Source organism: Ceratotherium simum, chromosome 3 (genome assembly GCF_057802395.1).
Source record: "Ceratotherium simum simum isolate JZ-2026a chromosome 3, ASM5780239v1, whole genome shotgun sequence".
Taxonomy (NCBI): domain Eukaryota; kingdom Metazoa; phylum Chordata; class Mammalia; order Perissodactyla; family Rhinocerotidae; genus Ceratotherium; species Ceratotherium simum.
The window spans coordinates 20,157,057-20,176,823 of NC_141902.1; the positions used below are offsets into that span (position 1 = coordinate 20,157,057).

General features: G+C 35.5%; 1 long non-coding RNA gene across 2 annotated transcripts in view; it reads right to left on the reverse strand.

The window, feature by feature from the left end:
• The window catches only part of LOC147917445 (uncharacterized), a 125,249-nt gene that overhangs the window by 64,545 nt on the left and 40,937 nt on the right, over positions 1-19,767 (reverse strand). For both annotated transcript variants that reach the window (XR_015549761.1, XR_015549760.1), the window contains exon 2: positions 670-787. This is a non-coding gene — a long non-coding RNA (uncharacterized LOC147917445). The remainder of the gene's footprint in view (positions 1-669; positions 788-19,767) is intronic.

Genomic DNA, 19,767 nt, shown 5'->3' on the forward strand with positions numbered 1-19,767 from the left:
CCCTTTTAGAGACCTAAATGAAGGTTCATCCTCTGGAAATGATTTGCGTTTGTTTCTCTCAGGCACCTGGGTACATCACTAGTCTAGAAACACTTTAAACTAGAAAAAAAATGGCTTAAAGTTTTTCTTGTATCATTTAAAAAATGCCGACTGGGGCTTCATGCAACTTCCTTTGGTCAATACAATGTAAGCAAAAGTGAGCTATCGCTTCTGAGCAAAAGATCTCAGAGCAAGATCATAGTTTTCCCATCTTCCTTTCCCTCTGTCACAATAACCAGCAGTGTTTCAGATTGACCCTGCTCTATCAGCCTGGGTTGTAGTAGGAAGAAAACTTGAATGCCAGCCACGTTTTACCTGAAATGCCCATGTAGTGTAAGAAATACATCTCCATTGACGGAAACCATGAAGAGTTTGAATTGATTTGGTACTACCATATAACCTAGCCTATTTGACTCATAGAGGCGATGACTAGGGTCGGTACAGAGACACAAGGAGATGAATCTGGTTATTCTCTGAGATGAGAGCGAATAGACCTCCTGCTATAATCTAGAATTTTTCCATCTAAGTATGGTTGTTTGTGAGAAGATTTCTCCCTGAGTCTTGATGCCCCAAGTCACGTAATGGAGCTCCCAGGCCCAGGGCATGATTCAGAGAGTCTAGGATACTTACATGTTGCTCACAGGAGGCTGCAGTGGCTTTTAAAGCTTGGAGAGCTGCACTCCCGTTCCCAGGCAGTAGCGCACCAAGCCTTACCTCAAGAAACCTTCTGAAGCTTCTCCTTGCATTCCTTAAGGCAGAGAATAAAGCGCGCAAAAAGTCAATTACTTTGCTATTAAACGAAAAAGCACACATAAGCATATTTTCTAACTTTTCATCTAAAGTCTCCCTAACGCTGATAATCATCCATGAAGAGTAATGTCTAAACTATAAAACATTCATTTTTCTTCATGTAAGTGTTCTATTTCCTAATACAATGCTCTTTAAGCCCCTAATTTAAATGAAAGACTTTGGGATAATTATTTTCATAAACATAAGCATAAAACATAAACATAATTTATGTTCAAGACATAAAGGGTCTTTCTGTATTTTGGCTCTTTCATTTTGATTCCTGTGTTTTCCGTTTCATCTATAATAATGGAAAAAATTCTGTCAATATAGATAATACAATTTTTTTTCTTTTGTCAGTGTCATGGCCTGCCCTTTATAAAAGGTGCACAATACCTAGAATCTGAAGGACTGTGCCAGTCTGTGATCTCCACTCAGGGCAGTTTCAGGGGAGCTTTATCCAGATGGGTTCTTTGAATTCCAACGGGCAGGTTGGCCCCTAGCCAGTATAGGTCTATAGAGCTGCAATATTAGGTGTTGTCACCAGCTGCAAAATCACAGTGCCTGTTTGCAGAAGCTGTCAACTGTCACCCGTTCCGAAGACCACTTCCCATCTTGTTTTTGTTAGCAAAAAATAATATTCTATGTCTGCCTGTTAAATATAAGTGAAATTCAACAAATGGCTGTGGTACTATAATAAAAATGTCTGCTCCATGGCCAGTATTTGAAAAGAAGAAAAACTACCTGAGAGATGAGTGCTGATTCCACGTGTGTGAAAACATCTCATCATCCCTTTGAATTTAATCTGTGTCAATGGGGTAATTAACCTAAAATTCACTAAACTGTAAGAAACAATTCTGAAGGAAATGGTTTAGTGTAAACAGGTACCCAACCTTATAGAAACAAATGTAGAAAAATCATTTGCCTTTTTTTTGTTTAGGTTATTTAAATAGGTACCACAATAGATGATGAAAGGAACAAAATCTGAACATAGCTAAATTGAATTTCTAAGCCTAGAATTTTATATATAGTTTCATGATTTCTTTATTAAAGACACATAGCTTTCTTAGTTCTAGATTCCTATAAAAAACAAGTGATACATGTATAGTCAAATATTGAGCATTAATAGCTACCAGTTACTCAGGTTTTATTGAGTGTCAGACATTGTAGTAAGCGCTTTATAGCTCTGTGTTGGTGTAGAGATTCTGAAGCCTATGTGCCCATCAGAGTTCTTGCTTAGTGTGATCATCATATGTGATACAGAGAAAAACATTGATCTCTCTTGTATGTTATGATAGCTGCTGTGAAAATTATAGAGAAAATAATTATCCCAAAGAGACAAAATACTTCATAAATGTGTTTTATTTTGTTACTATGTTAGACTATTTCCATATAGACACTTCATTATTATATTCATAATTGAAAATTCTTTTAAAAATACTTATTTTGAAGTCAAGATTTCCATGAGGAAAATCTCCCAAGTATACCTAATTTTTTGCTTACATGTTAGCAAACTCACTGCCTATGAATTCTCATTCTAATAATATCACCAGCTTCAGGACAAATTGAATTAAGGCAAAGTAATCAGATAAATTTAACTCTTTTCAGAATTTTTAATAATATAAAGAAGTAAAATTTTTTTCAGATCTCTCTAAAATGGAACAGATTTTGATAGGCTGAAGCTTATTCATGTGTGTTAGGGTTGTCACTCAAGATCACAGAGTACAAATCAAATCCTTGGATCAGTTACATACAAAGAAAGTACAAGACAAAGAGTTGGTCTTTGCAAAGAGAAACTGTGTTGCTTATAAATGTAAAAGTTCCAACTTACAGTGGCATGCAGCGACCACATGATACCTGTCAAGGCGATTGTAGTGAGACAAGAAGTTTTGTCTTATTCATAGTTCTAGCTCCATCATCCAACCCTGTTTTGGATGATGTTAATATCAGTAGCTGGTACATCTGCCAAGTGTACAGATGAAATAATGCCAGTAGTGGCTACATCTGTTAAAATGGCAACCGATATTCATTTGGCTATCATCACTAACTTTGCCAACTTGCGTTCCTGCCACTCTCCAGATTGCTGCAGCCTTCCTGGGAAATTTACTGCTCTGTCTGTTCCTGTGCTCAGTGGGCTGGAGCACAGTTAGTGGTGGGGAGCAGCACTAGAAGGACCACTTTAAGGCTCTAGCTCAAGAAGCGGAGCATAGATTAAAAAAAAAAAAAAATCCAGGCTTTGGAGTCTGTATTTGGGTTCAAATTCCTGCTCTTAACACTTTTTAACAAAATGTGTGACTCTGGATCTAGTTGTTTGAACTAGCGATACCTCAATTTCCTCATCTGTACAATGAGAAAACACATTTAACTCAGTGTTTCCATGAGGGTTGAAAAAGAATATGTACATAAAAGTGTTTGACATGCCAAACCAGGAAGCTCTTTCACAAATATCACAGCACCAATTCTCTAGTAGGTCCCACTCTTGACCTGAAACAATATCAACTAAGGGTAGACATTTTATTTTATAGGACACAGTTTTAGGAAACATTGTAAACTCACAAACAAAATAAAACAGGACTTTTGTGGGTTTTTTTGCTTTTTAAATTTTTTCTGGGAAGGAAGAGTGACAGAAGACAGGAAAGGCAGCTAACAACTGACAGGAGATCAGAGCCTGGATTGCAAAATAGATGAGGAAAAATAATAGTTTCTTTTTAAAGAAAGTTGTCAAATATTCATTTTTAAATTGTTATTTCTTTGCTATAAATCTTTACTATATGGGTAGATATTCAATAAAGTTTAATACATGAATGTCTTCTATGAGTACATATATTTATGTGTGTGCATGTGCATTCATGTGTTTATAAAAGAAGGAAAAGGATTTCATTCCACATCTGTATTTATGCAGTAAGGCACAATGATAACACATATGGGATGGTGAGATACACCTAAACTGAATTACTTCAGAGAAAGGAAGACCTTGGGACCAGAGGTAACTGTGAAAAAACTAAATTTCACAGAAATACTGAGTAGGTACTGGAATATCTATACTCTGTAGATAATAGAAAGGTTGAGGTGACATTATTTGACACTGGAATTACAATAGTTATTCCTAAACTAGTGGTTAACAAACATGGCTATCACTGGATCATTTGAGGAACTTTTTTTAATAAAAAATCCAGGTCTGAACTCAATTCTCACAGTTGCTTGCAAATGGAATCTGGGAATATATGGAAAAAAAAAATACATATATATATAGAGAGAGGACATATATATATGTCCTCTAATGATTCTATTGACTCAGCAGAATCGGGGATCACCAATCTAAATAAATTAATTAATTAACTTCCTTGGTACTTCTTTACATTAATATAATCTCAGTTTTACAACAAAAATAAATAAGTCATCTGTAAGGGAAAAAAAAAAAAAAGACCACAGGCCATATTCCAGATGGATGGGGTGGAGGGATGTAGCTACTCCTGATTAAGAATTGTGTAAATGTTCTATCTCTAAAATTTCAGAGGGCTGTTGTGCTAAAATGTATTCTAAACCTAAAAGCCAAACTGTCAGGGAAGTCCGTGTCAGATTGTGATATACTAAGAAAAAGACGCTGCTGCTGCTGCTAATAACTCTGGTGATGATAATTTGTCACCTAATGATGGCTTTGAAGTTGATACTGGGGCAAGAAAGGGGGATCCTAAGGAATAGTGATGATAATGAGGAGGCAGAGGGTAGACGATCGGTAAGCGAAGGCAGTTATAAACAGAGACGGAAAAAGCTACAAGATTCAAGAGCTCAAAAAGAAGAGACCGAGTTTTAGTCTATTACTGAAGTTTTGGTTTTCTACATTTAATGTGAAAATTGATGGAAAACCGGAGAATGGCTTGGCGAAAAGAGTGAACAGTGGCCTCTGTAGATAAGCATGTAGAAAATGATTCAGCTTGTCAAAGGAAAGGAACAAATGAATGAATGCTCCTCAGATTTTACAAATAAATATGGGAGAGATATAAAGATAACAGTGAGATTTTTCACAGTGAGTTAATTCATCGATTTACTATTCAAAGGAAAGAGCTGGTAGTTTAACCATTTAACCAATTCTGGCCTTTGAATCAAGATACTAAAGTTTTGTCCCTACTCAAACATACATATTTTACATATAAAAGTTAATTTCTCTATGCCTACTGCTGATTTATTGTTGGTCAAAATAGACGTTGAAGTAAGTGGTGTCCCAGAACCTTTTAGCTCTAACATTATAAATATAAAATGATAACAGGTAAAATTATAAGACAGAAAATTTTAGGTATGTTAAAAAGTAGATTTTAATTAATAATAATGCATTAACATTGTTTCATTAATTGTGTCAAATACCATACTAATATAAGAGGTTAATAATAGAGGAAACTGAGTGTGGGGTATACCAGAATTCTTTGTACTATCTTTGCAATAATCTTGTAAATCAAAAACTGTTCTAAAATAAAATGTTTACTTAAAAGTGATAGAGGGCCGGCCCCGTGGCTTAGCGGTTAAGTGCGCGCACTCCGCTGCTGGCGGCCCAGGTTCGGATCCCGGGCGCGCACAGACGCACGGCTTCTCCGGCCATGCTGGGGCCGCGTCCCACATACAGCAACTAGAAGGCTGTGCAACTATGACATACAACTATCTACTGGGGCTTTGGGGGGAAAATAAATAAATAAATAAAATCTTTAAAAGTGATAGAGAAGTTAAAGAAGAAAAATTTTCTGATTAATATTAAAATTTAGAACACTTCGTATCGAACCATGGGGTAACACACTGTATGCCAGAACTTTGCAAAAAGTGTTACACATTTTGTCTCATTCAACCATCATGAAATTCATAGGAGACTATATTACTCTGCTAGTGATGCCATTAAAAATACCATAGACTGGGTGGCTTAAACAACAGAAATTTATTTTCTCACAGTTTGGTAGGTTACAAGCCAAGATCGAGGTGTCAGTAGATTGGTTTTATTCTGAAGCCTTTCTCCTTGGTTTGGAGATGGCCATCTTACCCTTAGTCTTCACACAGTTTTCCCTTTGCGTATGTTTGCATCCTAATCTCCTCTTCTTATAAAGAAATCAGTTATATTGGATTAGAGTCCATCCAAAGACCTCATTTAACCTTAATTACCTCTTCAAAGACCCTATCTCCAAATGCAGACACATTCTGAGGTACTGAGGGTTAAGACTTCAACATACGAATTTTGGAGGGATGCAATTCAGCCATTAACAGAGACTAAGAAAAAGTAAGTTACTAGCTCAATGTTACAATGTTACCTCATGGTAGAGCCAAGAGTCAAATCTACTTCTGTATATCTTGAATGCCTATGGCCTTAAGAGGTACAGTTTTGTCTAATCTTTTTAAGGAGCTTACTGGTGAAATACAATGAAGGCTTTCTCTTAATGTGTTTTAAAATGTTTATAGAGTTCCAGAATCTTTTTTACATGCATATCATTCAAATATCTTTTCCCTTGAGTGGCTTGGTGTAGTTGGAAATGCAGACATATAAATAAACAATGGCTGTATTTTACTGTAAGTGCTATAACAGAAGTATGGGTAAGGTACTAAGTGGAGAAAAGAGAAAAAGTTGCCAACTTGATTTGAGAGATGGGTGAAAGCTAGATATGGGAAGAGTCAAGAAATCTTTAAAGAACTTGATATTTGAGCACTGTAGGAAATTAGTAAGTAATTCACAAAACAGACTGGAGTGGCTGTTGTAGGAAGGATATTTTAAGGCCTATTGTACATTATACGCGACTACTTGAAGACCTTAGGGCTCATGATGCATTTCATCTGTTGTAGTAGGAGTGAAGTAAAATAGAGTAGTTGTAGGCGATGGGTTTAAAAAATTAAGCAGAGCAGCTAGATGCTGCAAGTTCTGTAGGTTCTGCTACAGGTTTTGATTTTCATTCAGGGGTAATGGATTTCAAAGAAGGTTTTAAACATGGAAGCAAAATGATGTTTATTTTAGAAATAGTGTACAGCTACATGAAGAATTTTTGAAAGGTCTAAACTTATGACAAGATGAAAATTTAAAATAGTACTTCAAGTATTAGTTAGATGTGATAAAAACTTTAACTTTGACAAGTGAAAAGGAAAGCATGTTAATCATAAATGTTTGAGAGACATGTAGGTGATATTCTATTTCCCCACTTTGATGGAGTAACTTATCTCAGTACAATCCTCCCACTTCTCAGACGAAATAGACTTGAAGAAGAATTACTAATGATGAAGAGGTACAGTTCATAATTATAACATGCTAACTCAATAGGAAAATATAACAATTCTAAATTTATTTGAAATAGTGTGTGTGGCAAAAATAAACAATAACAGTAAACAAATAAAAATAAACAAAAAGGTAGAAATTGTTTGATATTTTAAAACAATTCTCATAGTAACTGGTAAAAGCAGAGAAAAAAATCCATAAGGCTTGAAAGAATTTGAACAATTCAATCAACCAAATTGAAAAAAGTGACATTTATAATACATGATATTCAACAGCTATAGAAGACCGATTATTTTCGAGTATACAAAATAAACCATATGCTGACCCATAAAGCTAGCCTCAATCAATTTCAAAGGAATGGAATCATACAAATTTGTTCTCTAACCATCATGCAATTAAAAATAAACCTTCCATGGTTTATTTTTTTAAAATGGAAATATTTTCCATTTTAATAGAATCGAAGCCATAAGGTCTTCCATTTTACTTCGTTTGTGAACTTACAATGTGTCTAAAGAAAGTGGAAGGAAGAAAGTAATAGCTATAAGAGAAAAAATCAGTATTAGTGAAATAAAAAGTCTGTATACAGTTAAGAAACTTAAGATATCTAAATATTTGTTCTTTGAAAAGATTGATAAATTTTATAAACCTCTAGCCAGATGCATCAAGCAAATAAAAATAGCAAATTACCAACATCAGGAATAAAAAAAGATTATAAACACTACACACACTTAAAACAAAATTTGAAGTTATTATGAAAAGTTTTATGTCAATATATTTTACAGTGTAGATGAAATGGACAAATTACGTGAAAAGTAAAAATAGTAAAACTGACACAAGAAGTAGAAAATCGAAATAGTCCTAAATCTCTCAAAGAAATTTTATCTTTAATTTAAACTATATCACAAAATCTCCCTCCCTGACCAGATTACTTCACTGCTGAATTCTTCCAAATATTTAAAAAAGTATTAATATCAATTTCAAACTAATTTTTTCGGAAAATTAAAGTAGAGTGAAAATGTCCTAACTCATTTTTTGAAGTCAGCATAATCTTCTACCTAAACCTGAAAAAACAACGCAAGAAAGGAAAATTAAAGGTAATATCTCTGTAAGCAACATGAAAAATTCTAAATACGATATTAGCAAATTGAATCTGGTGATGTACAAAAACGATAATATATCATGACAAAGTGAGATTTATCTTAGGAAAGAAGAGATTATAATATTTGAAAACCAGTAATTGTAATTCACTATATTAATAAAAAAAGAGAAAAGTAATATTTTCTGTGGAGCAGAAGAAGCATTTGAGATCACTAAGACCTCTTTTGTGATTAAAATGACAACAACAACAAAATTTTCTCAGCAGTATTGGAATAGAGAGGGACTGACTAAATCTGACAAAGATGTCCAAAAAAGAGCAAAAATTTTAAAAAAGGAACTAGCACTATACTTAGTGGTGAAATATTGAAAGCTTTCCCCATTGGAGTCTGGAAGAAGAGATTGTTCACTATTCTTTTTCTAGTCAACATTTTTCTGGAGGCAAGTAAAAGAAATGAAATGTTAATAGTTTGGAAGGAAGAAGGAAACTGTATTCAAGGTTGTCATGATTCTCATATGCAGAAAATTCCAAAGGAACTAAGCGTATGCTGTTAGAATTAATACGTAATAATAAGTAAAGATAATAAGGCCTCTTGATATAAGATAAAATAATCAATATAATGTCTGTATATCAGCAAAAAGGAATCGGAAATAAAATTAAATAAACATTTGCAATAGCACAAGTCATATCTAATTCCTGAGAATAAATCCAATGGAAGATGTGCAAGCCCTCTATCAAGAAAACCAATGAATATTGCAAGGAAAAATTAAGGAAAACCTAGATAAATGAAGAGATATGATATGTTAATGGTGAGAGTACTCTAAGATGTTGGTTCTCTCCAAACTGATCTATATATTCCATGCAATCCAAATAAAATATTCTACCAGGATTTACTTGTGGAAATTTATAAGGTGATTTACATTTATATGGAATTTAAAAAACCAAAAAATAGTCAAGATAAACTTAGAGAAGTGAGTTGGAGGATTTACACCACCAGGTGTCAAGACTTATTATAAATCTACACTAATTAATATGGTTTGGATATTTTTTCTTAATAATAAAGGCTAATCTTTATTTTATTTTTATTTTTATTTATTTTATTTTATTGGTGAGGAAGATTAGCCCTGAGCTAACATCTGTTGCCAATCGTCCTCTTTTTGCTGAGGAAGATTGGCCCTGGGCTAACATCTGTGCCCATCTTCCTCTACTTTATATGTGGGATGCCTGCCACAGCATGGCTTGACAAGTTGTGCGTAGGTCTATGCCTGGGATCTGAACCTGTGAACTCCGGGCCGCTGACGCAGTACACACAAACTGAATCACTACGTCACCGGGCCAGCCCGTATGGTTTGGATATTGACTCATCAATAAATACAAAGAATATTGGAGTAGAATCTAAAAAATATGATTCTATGTAAAGAGTCACTTTACTTATGAAAAAGATGTGCCTGGATTCAGTAGTCGAAGGATGGTCTTATTAACAAATATTTCTGTGTCAATTGAATACCGTGTTTTATAAAAGCATTTTGACCCTTACCTCACATAAGGCACAAATGAACACTGGGTGAATTTTAAATCTACATATGTACGGTAAAACAATAAAGATCGAATCTAAGTGATAATGTTGAAAAAAATAGCAATCTTGAGTTATGCAAATGTATTTTAAACTAATAACAACAGCAATAACCATAAAATAAAAGAAATACTAGACATTATTAAATTTATGAATTTCAGTTATCAAAAGATACATTAGAGTATAAAAAGACACAGAGCAACAGAAATTATTTGCATTACATATATTCACAAAGAGCTTGTATCCAAAATACATAAAGAATTCCCACAAAGCAATAAGATAAAAGCAAATGTTTAATTTAAAAAATGAACCAAAATCTCTAATAGGAAATTTGTCATAAGGATAACATATAAAGGCCTCATTGTTCATCAAGGGAATGCAAATTAAAAGCATATATCACTAATCATTATCAGAATGGCTAAATTAAGTTTTAAAAAATATAAAAATTTATTACACTAAATATTTGTTAGGGTGTGAAATAATTGAAATTCTCATACTTTCCCAATGAGAATCTAAACTAGTACAACAATTTTGGAAAAGTCTCTGTTGATGTCACTTAAGCTGAGCATGAACATGTCTCATGATCAATAATTCCCCTCAAGTATATTCTCAACAGAAATGCATTCATATGTTCATCAAAAGACATGTACTAAAATGCTCACAGCAACACTACTGAAAAGCACCAAAAACTGAGGGAAAAAATCAGATATCCACCAAGAGAACAATAAATAAATTCACTGTAGTGTATTTATTTAATGAAATAATATAAAGCAATGAGAATTAATAAACCACAACAGCAAGCAATATAGACGAATCTCATAAAATTAACTGTTAATTGAAATAATCCAGACAGAAAAATACTGTATGATTCAATTTACATAAATTTCAAATCAGGCAAACCAATCTATGATGAAAGAAGGATTGAAGGAAAGATGAGTATGATTAATTTTGTTGCTCCTGGTTTTAAGAGAAATATAACAGGAAACAATAGGTGAGAGGTATACTTTTCTATATCAATTTTCATATATTTCTATTTTCTTCCTAGCTACTCCCTAAGAGACAAGAAGTTACCAATCTGATTGATCAGAGTTCAGGATATTCATTGAGCTATACTTCACCAGTAAATTGGATAACAGAGAATAAAAAGGCCCTTTATTATGTGTGGCTTCTCTTCTCTTATAGTTCCTGCTTCTGTGCCATGTGTTAAGGATAACTAGGCAGGGCCTGGCAACTTGAGTTCACAATCGGTCAAGTGTCACCCTCTCTTCTTTATCAACTCCTCTTGTATACAGTGGTGGATAAATACTAAAGACCATATTTATTAGTTATGCCAAATGAAATATGATTTTGCTCAATGGACAATGTGCTCAGAGAAATATCCACTTCCTAGGCTGTCTTACAACTTGTAGTGGATCCTTGTGACAAGTGGTTAAATTATATATATATATTTTGAAGCTAGATCCAACAAGATTTCTACCAGATATGACATGGAATATGAGGGGAAAATAATAAAAGATGATGAAGTTGCTGAAACAGAGAAATTAGAAGGCTGATGCTGTCAGCAACTGTGATGAGAAGAAAATGACTGAGTAGATTTTGGAAAAATACTGGGTGTACTCTTTCAACATGTTAGGCTTGAGGTTTTTATTATCTAGCTAAATGGAAATGTTAGGTAGGCAGTCAGATATATGAATCTGGAGTTCAGGAGACAGGATTGAAACCTGGGGAATTTCATTATTAACAGGTTAAGGAGACGATGAAAATCCAGCAAAGGAGACTAAGAAGTGATTAATGAAATAGGGAAAAAAAACAAACAAAAAAAAAAACAACAAGAGATATGGTGTCCTCAAAGTCATATGAAGAAAGATGATCAAGAATCAGAAAATGATCAACTATGCCTAATGCTTTTGTTGGTAAAATAAGGTGAGAACAGAACATTTGTCACAGGAGTTAGCAAAATGGAAGCTATAGATGATCTTTTAAAGACAAATTTCAGTGGATTGGCAAAGGCAAATGGCTGACTAGAATTGAATTTAAAAGAAAATAGGAGATGAATTTGCAGAACAGTCCCAGCAACGTTTTTGAAAAACTGATTCCAAGGGGAAAATGGGTGGGAGAAGTTAGGGCAAGAGAAGTTTGTTGCTGTTCTTGAATGTATTTCAGATAGGATAAATAATAGTATGTCTGTATACTGATGAGATGATCCAGTAGACAAGGAAAATTTGATGAGGATGGAAAAACAGGAAAGCACTACTGAAGCATTGTCCTTGAGTAGCTGAAAGGGTAATGCACTAATAGGGAGATTAGTTTTAGATAAGAGCCAGAATACTTCTTTTATGGAAACAGACATCTGTGGATGTAGATGCTTGTAGCTAGGAGATAAGGTGGCAGAATCTGTGAAAGTTCTCTTTTGATTGATTTCTTACTCCTCCCTAGCGCAGTAGGGAACAAAATCATCAGCTGAGAGTCAGGGTGGAGGATGAGGTGTCAGAGATTTGAGGGCAATGGGAAAGGTGTCAGACAGTCATCTGGGTGGCAAGTATATTAGAGCATTAGTACCTGGGTACATCTGGAATGGATAGCATGATTGCCTGGTGCCACAAGGGGCTCCTCTGAGGTTTGTGTTCATGAATTTAACTCAAGTACAGTCAGTGTTCTCTCTAGCCCCATTTAACTGAATGAATGCAGAAACTCAATAGATGGATTTGGGTTGTGCTTTGTTCAGGTAAGTGGAATAGAGCAAGAGAAGTATAAAGAGTGTTTGCATTGAGTTTGGTGTTCAAGCTAGGAAAAAACGGGAGAGCAGAAATCAAGGGAGTGAGGGACTATGAAAAGGTGATAGAATCAGTGCATTGGATATGCTTGTGGATTAAATGACTGTTAGGAATGGGGTAAGAGAGTGACATGCTCATATATGAGGTGGTGATCTGAGAAAGGGATGCATGAATTTGAGATTACAGAGTGACTGAACTTATTGGGAAATGACAAGTCTAGGGTCTGAATATGGCTGAAGTGAGATGAAGAAAAGTCCTTGGAGGAGGAGAGTTCAAGACATTGATAAGAAAGCAATTTGTAATGGGAAATCCTCAGGAAAGGAGATAGAAACAATGTTGAAGAGAGGGAGACTGAACCAGGACCAGGCTGGTAGGTAGATGACAGTAAAAATGAGGTCCAGTCATTGATAACATCTGTTGATAGGATGTTTAGAAGTTGGAGGTGAGGGGTTGTAGTACCAAGACCCAAAACCCAGTGTGTGTGGGCTCCTTAGTTTCACTAGTGATGATTTGATGATTACAGCAAGAGGTCTGGCTTGACAATCCTTCAATTGTTTTATTGACCATTTTTATCTTCCACGCCAGAACACAGAAGTAAGTAATGTGATGTTCCAAGGCTATGTTATACCATTTAAAAGATTATAAAGTTTACAAGTGTCCTACACTACATCGTAATAACTATCCCATTGGTCTTCTGGGTCAGCTCCATTTCAGCATCCGAACATCATAGAGCTCATAATTAGCAGTGGAGTCTCCTATTCAGAGAACTGAATATTGTAACTTTTGTTGTTCACATTTTGGGGTCCTATACAGAATTCTCAAATTCCAGGGAATACAAACAACAACAAAAAAGAAACTATTGGGGGATGAAGAAAAATTTAGGCTAAATCAAGGAAGCAGCTTTAAGAAATTTAATGATGACCTCTGGGGAGAGAAGTCAAGATGGCGGCATAGGAAGACTCTGAACTCACCTCCTCCCGCAGACATAGCCAATTTACAAATACTCGTGGAAAAATTATCCCTGAGACAGAACTGAAAATTGGATAAGAGGAACTCTTGCAACAAAGGACAATCCTAATTGAGGTGGAAGAGGCAGAAACTCCATTCTGGAGAGAAAAAACCCTGCCTTCACAAGCCGCAGCGCGTCACGGCCACCCGGGAGCAGCCCACAGGTACGCAGCCCTCCCTGGAGGCATGGGGCCCTGAGCCAGGGAGCAGCCCCGCTGTGGGCATTTTGTGGATCCAGCACAATCAAGATGAGTGGCATAATATTTGACTTTGCCTGCTACTAAAATGTTGGGGACCACCCCCAGAAAAGCTGGTTCACAAAGAAATTAAAATCGGCTCTTAAAGGGCCCACATGCAAACTCACCCATTTCAGAAAGCAACCTAAAATCACCAGAAAGAAAGGTGCACAGTGCTTTGGTGAAAAGAGACTCACCTGAGAGGCCCTGAGTGCATCTCAGTGAGAGGTGAGACCTCTCCAGGGACTGGGACATTGGCGGCGGCCATTGTTGTGGCCTGGTGTGGGCGCACTGACACAGACATTGGAGATACTCCACTCAAATGGCAATGAAAAGAAAGCTGGGGTAGCAGTACTCATATCAGACAAAACAGACTTTAAAACAAAAACTGTAAAAAGAGACAAAGAAGGGCATTACATAATGATCAAGGGAACAATCCAACAAGAGGATATAACACTTGTAAATATCTACACAACCAATGTAGGTGCACCTAAATATATAAAGCAATTATTAACAGACATAAAAACAGAAATAGACAGTAACACAATAATAGTAGGGGACTTTAACACTCTACTTACACCAACGGTTAGATCATCCAAACAGAAGATCAATAAGGAAACATCGGCCTTAAATGACACAGTAGAACAGATGGACCTAGTAGATATATACCGAGCATTGCATCCAAAAACCGAAGAATACACGTTCTTTTCAAATGCACATGGAACATTCTCCAGGATTGATCACATATTAGGCCACAAAACAAGTCTCCATAAATTTAAGAAGATTGAAATAATACCAAGCATCTTTTCTGACCACAACGGTATGAAACTAGAAATCAACTATAGGAAGAAAATCAGAAAAGCCACAAATACGTGGAGATTAAACAAAATGCTACTGAACAATGACTGGGTCAACGAAGAAATCAAAGAAGAAATCAAAAAATACCTGGAGACAAATGAAAATGAAAATACGACATGCCAGAATTTATGGGATACAGCAAAAGTGGTTCTAAGAGGGAAGTGTATAGCAGTACAGGCCTATCTCAACAAACAAGAAAAATCTCAAATAAACAATCTAACAATGCACCTAAAGGAACTCGAAAAAGAAGAACAAACAAAGCCAAAAATCGGTAGAAGAAGGGAAATAATAAAAATCAGAGCAGAAATAAATGAAATAGAGACTAAAAATTCAATAGAAAAAATTAATAAAACCAAGAGCTGGTTCTTTGAAAAGATCAACAAAATTGACAAACCTTTAGCTAGACTCACCAAGAAAAAAAGTGAGAAGGCACAAATAAGTAAAATCAGAAATGAAAGAGGAGAAATTACAACAGACACCTCAGAAATACAAAAGATTATGAGAGAATACTATGAAAAGCTATTTGCCAAACAATTCAACAATCTGGAAGAAATGGATAAATTCTTAGAATCATATAACCTTCCAAAACTGGATCAAGAAGAAATAGAGAATTTGAATAGACCAATCACCAGTAAGGAGATCGAAACAGTAATCACAAACCTCCCCAAAAATAAAAGTCCAGGATCAGATGGCTTCCCTGGTGAATTCTACCAAACATTCAAAGAAGACTTAATACCTATCTTTCTCAAACTCTTCCAAAAAATTGAGGAAGGGGGGAACCTCCCTAACTCATTCTACGAAGCCGACTTTACCCTGATACCAAAACCAGACAAGGACAACACAAAAAAAGAAAATTACAGGCCAATATCACTGATGAACATTGATGCAAAAATCCTCAACAAAATACTAGCAAATTGCATACAACAATACGTTAAAAAGATTATATGCCATGATCAAGTGGGATTTATTCCAGGTATGCAGGGATGGTTCAACATTCGCAAATCAATCAACGTAATACACCACATTAATAAAACGAAGAACAAAAATCACATGATCATCTCAATAGATGCAGAGAAAGCATTTGACAAGATCCAGCATCCATTTATGATAAAAACTCTGAATAAAATGGGTATAGAAGGAAAGTACCTCAACATAATAAATACCATATATGAGAAACCCACAGCTAATATCATCCTCAATGGTGAAAAACTGAAACCTGTCCCTCTAAGAACAGGAACCAAACAGGGATGCCCACTGTCACCACTCCTATTTAACATAGTACTGGAAGTCCTAGCCAGAGCCATCAGGCAAGAAAAAGAAATAAATGGGATACAAATTGGAAAGAAAGAAGTGAAACTGTCACTATTTGCAGATGACATGATTTTATATATAGAAAATCCTAAAGAATCCACCAGAAAACTTTTAGAAGTAATAAATAAATATGGTAAAGTTGCAGGATACAAAATCAACATACAAAAATCAGTTGCATTTCTATACACTAACAACGAAGTAGCAGAAAGAGAAATTAAGAATACCATCCCATTTACAATTGCAACAAAAAGAATAAAATACCTAGGAATAAACTTAACCAAAGAGGTGAAAGATCTGTACACCAAAAACTATAAAACATTTCTGAAAGAAATTGAAGAAGACACAAAGAAATGGAAAGATATTCCATGCCCTTGGATTGGAAGAATTAACATAGTTAACATGTCCATACTTACTAAAGCAATCTATAGATTCAATGCAATCCCTATCAAAGTTCCAACAACATTTTTCACAGAACTAGGACAAAGAATCCTAAAATTTATATGGAACAACAAAAGACCCCGAATAGCTAAAGGAATCCTGAGAAAAAAGAACAAAGCTGGAGGTATCACACTCCCTGATTTCAAAATATACTACAAAGCTATAGTAACCAAAACAGCATGGTACTGGCACAAAAACAGACACACAGATCAATGGAATAGAATTGAAAGCCCAGAAATAAACCTACACATCTATGGACAGCTAATCTTTGACAAAGGAGACAAGAACATACAACGGAGAAAGGAAAGTCTCTTCAACAAATGGTGTTGGGAAAACTGGATAGCCACATGCAAAAAAATGAAAGTAGATCCTTACCTTACACCATACACAAAAATTAACTCCAAATGGATTAAAGACTTGAATGTAAGACCTGACACTATGAAACTTCTAGAAGAAAACATAGGCAGTACGCTCTTCAACATCAATCTTAGCAACATATTTTCAAGCACCATGTCTGACTGGGCAAGAGAAACAATAGAAAAAATAAACAAATGGGACTACATCAAACTAAAAAGCTTCTGCACAGCAAAGGAAACCATCAACAAAACGAAAAGACAACCTAACAGTTGGGAGAAGATATTTGCAAACCATACATCTGATAAGGGGTTAATCCAAAATATATAAAGAACTCATGCATCTCAACAACAAAAAAACCAACAACCCAAAAAATGAGCAAAAGACCTGAACAGACATTTCTCCAAAGAAGATATACAGATGGCCAACAGACACATGAAAAGATTATCAAAATCATTAACTATCAGGGAAATGCAAATCAAAACTACCTTGAGATATCACCTCATGCCCCTCAGAATGGCTATAATTAACAAGACAGGAAACAATAAGTGTTGGAGAGGATGTGGAGAGAAGGGAACTCTCATACACTGCTGGTGAGAGTGCAAACTGGTGCAGCCACTATGGAAAACAGTATGGAGATTCCTCAAAAAATCAAGGATAGAACTACCATATGATCCAGCTATTCCACTGCTGGGTATTTATCCAAAGGACTTGAAAACACCAATTTGTAAAGATACATGCACCCCTGTGTTCATTGCAGCGTTATCCACAATAGCCAAGACTTGGAAGCAACCTAAGTGCCCATCAAGGGACAAATGGATAAAGAAGATGTGGTATATATACACAATGGAATACTACTCAGCCATAAGAAAGGATGAAATCCAGTCATTTGTGACAACATGGATGAACATTGAGGGTATTATGCAAAGTGAAATAAGTCAGAGGGAGAAGGTCAAATACCGTATGATTTCCTTCATTAAGTAGTAGATAATAACAATAAACAAACACATAGAGACAGAGATTGGATTGGTGGTAACCAGAGGAGAAGGGGGGAGGGAGGAGGGGGAAAGAGATAATTCAGCACAAATGTGTGGTGATGGGTTGTAATTAGTATTTGGGTGGTGAACATGATGTAATCTATGCAGAAATAGAAGTATAACGATGTACACTTGAAATTTATACAATGTTATAAACCAATGTTGCTGCAATAAACAAAAAATAAAAAAAAAAATGACAATCTCTGAACTCTAGACAATAAGTGTCAAAAGAAATGAACAAACAAACCCGAATTTAAACTTCCATTGTAAGCATTCTCACCAGGCTTTACTCAGACATAAATCTCAACGTTTGGCATTTGCTGCTATGGACACCTTCCCCCCTAAGCCTTTCTTAAACTCCCTTTTTGCTTGACCTTCCTGGCACAGTACTCTCTCCATCCCTGTTTCCTTCGCTAACCATTTCTCCTTCTGATTTTCCATATATTAATGATTAGAGCTGGATCATGTTACTCAATCTCACTGAGCCAAAATTTTTGATATGTAAAATTATTTATTACATGGAAATGTGGGATGAATAAATGAAATAATGGAGGCACAGCAGCTAACACAAAGCTGACACATAACACATATTAGTTCTGTCTCCTTTCCTTTGCTTCCCTGGCTTATTTTCCTTTACAGACATTTAGTTGTAAATATTCACCATGTCCCTGTCCCACATCTCTCTCTTTCTTGGAGAACTGAGTTATTTGAACAGCTTAAGTATTACCTACATACAAATGATTCTTAAACCAACATCTCCAGTTTTGACACAGAAACTCTAGCCTCATAATCTCTCATTGTCCACAAAATTTTCACTTTCATGTGCCAGTCACCTTCATATCAGTATAAAAAAGTGAAATTAATTATATCATTTCAGCCCGTTCAAGTCAATCATCTCCCTTGTAAACTGCTTATTTTTCTCAGTGGCACTCTCATACTCGTCATAACTCAGGCTGAGGCTCCTAGGTAACTTTCAGTTCAAAAAATGTGATTATTTTAATTAAAAAGACAGAAGAGTTAGTAGAGTATTTAACTTTTATTTGTAGAATAGTTAAACTTCCATTCTGATGAACCTTGAATGTTCAGGTAAATCAACTACTGAATTAAAATTTAAATACAGAAGGGGTACCTCATTAGAAGTGTAAAAATAACTCGTTCTATATATTGCATTTTAAAATAAATGCTATCTCTTGAAGGGCAGAAAAAATGGTATCACAGAGCAAAACAGATACCCTGCTGAAAAGAATATCCAAATTCAGATATGCCAAGCTGTAGAGCAGTGAATACCCTGAAAAGACAATTACATGTAATTTAGAGGTATTTTCTAGTTTGTTGTGTAGATCACGCAATAACAAGAGGCTTTGTGTGCATTTATAACTGCCTGGAGAATAGACTAGAGCAGAATGGTAATGTGTGTATGTTATAACGAGCAATTCTTTTGATAAACCTGGGGAGGAAGATGGACAATTAGAGAGGCAAATGAGAGGGCCTTCTGTGTGCTGGGAATAGCCGATGAACGAAGCCACTATTGCTTCCATTTGGATAATGAGGCTATCTCTGACCACTGTTATCTACTCTCGGGGCAGCTGGATAACAGGACAAAGGTAAAACCACTCTATTTCTGCATGACAGAAAAGTCTCTCTAAGCTCTTTCTCTAACAGCCACTGAGTCTTTCCAAATTGCAGTGAGAAACATCACTCAGCTAGTACAAGCCTACTTGCCATACACAGTGGCTTTGAACAATTCCAATATATTCTCCTGAAACATACAGACATGTGCTCACTTCTTCACAATGCTCTATCATTAAAGGAAAGTCATGAAAGACAAAATGCAGAATAGCTGGACCTATAATGTATAATAGCAGGCATCTCTGTAATAGCCAAAGTGCTGCATGTATTAGAAGTCATTTTCTGTAAGAGCTCACAATGAAAAGGAAGGGAAATTATAACATGAAAACGAAGGTGCAAAGTGGACGATGCTTTAAAGCAGCGACGTGCTGTTACGTGTTGTTAGTTGAC